General features: G+C 41.9%; 1 long non-coding RNA gene across 1 annotated transcript in view; it reads right to left on the reverse strand.

Moving 5' to 3' along the window:
• The window catches only part of LOC119585472, a 15,863-nt gene that overhangs the window by 947 nt on the left and 13,514 nt on the right, over positions 1 to 1,402 (reverse strand). The window lies entirely within an intron of this gene.

Here is a 1,402-nt window from a genome sequence, read left to right on the forward strand (position 1 = left end):
TGGTGGTGGTGGTGGTGGAGTAGGGGGAGAAGAGAAGGAGGAGGAATAGGGGGAGATGAGGAGAAGGAATAGGGGGAGATGAGAAGGAGGAGGTATAGGAGGAGAAGGAGGAAGAATAAAAAAAGAAAAATAAAAAACATAATAATAATAAAAAGAAGAAGAAGAAGCAGGAGAAAGAGGAGGAGAAGGAGAGTGCGAAGAGCTGGGAACGAGCGAGTGCTTCCCCGTCCGCAGCGGAGCGTGGGTAAATGCAAGTCACAGCTCAAGCGCGCCGTCCGTCGCTACCGATGGCCTGAAAGAGAATCCGCTGCCACATGAAAAGGTGTCGAATCTTTGAAACTCGCCTTTCGTTTCGTTTGTGCTTCTGCCGCGCGAGGGAGGACAGCGGCCAAGAAAGAGAGAGATATCCACAGGCGAGGAAACGCAACCAAGTAGCAAAAAAGAACAATAATAATTTAAAAAACGAGTCTTATTTGTGAGAATGTCTTCGCTGTGAGAAGATTTTCGTTCGTCTTTCCTTTGTGATGCTCCGAGCAATGCGTTCGAGCGATGATCTCATGGTTTCTAGTTGTTGTTGTTGTTTTTATTTATTTCTCTCTCACTTCCTTCATTCAAATGGTGCCAAATTTCATTCTTTGCATCGTACGTGAAGCCACATTTTCTTCGCACAAAACAAAGTCTCTTGGTATATATAATTATCCTTCGTATTGTTAATACATTTATCACAATCAAAGCTAATTCCCCCGTTGAAAACAAACAAACAATGAAACGTTAAAATATATAAAAAAAAATAAACGTCAAAAAACTATGTCAAACAGCTATCAACATTTACAATAACCACACATAAAAAAATAATAACAACTGAAATAACTCACAACCCACAACCCTCTACAAAACATCCTTTCCACTCCCCCCCTACACATCCATAACCAAACCACAACCATAAATAAAGCCATTTCCACCAGGATCCTCTTGGGGGGGGGGGACCAAAATGCGACCCATAAAAAGGAAAAAAAATATCCACGCCCTCTATCCAAGGCCCCCAAAATAATAACCTTATACACTATCCACACCCTAATAAAATGCATATCAAACGACACCTCTTTCCCCCCAGGCTAGAGGAGTCACACTACCTGTCCCTGTTATAGGTGTGTGAAATCGTGAATCGGTGTGCGTGTACATTTTAACATTACACTGTATACAGGAGAAAGAATTGGCGTGGACAGCTATACACGTAAGTAAATATGTAGGAGTATATAAACGCACGCATGGTAAGAAAATTCTCTATAAGTATGAAAGGATACACAAAACCATACATACACATAGGATACATTCATGAACGCATACACATACCCCCCCTCCCCCGCACACACACACTAATACGCCACACGTTCACATAAAT

This window comes from Penaeus monodon, chromosome 19, assembly GCF_015228065.2.
Source record: "Penaeus monodon isolate SGIC_2016 chromosome 19, NSTDA_Pmon_1, whole genome shotgun sequence".
Classification (NCBI taxonomy): Eukaryota; Metazoa; Arthropoda; class Malacostraca; order Decapoda; family Penaeidae; genus Penaeus; species Penaeus monodon.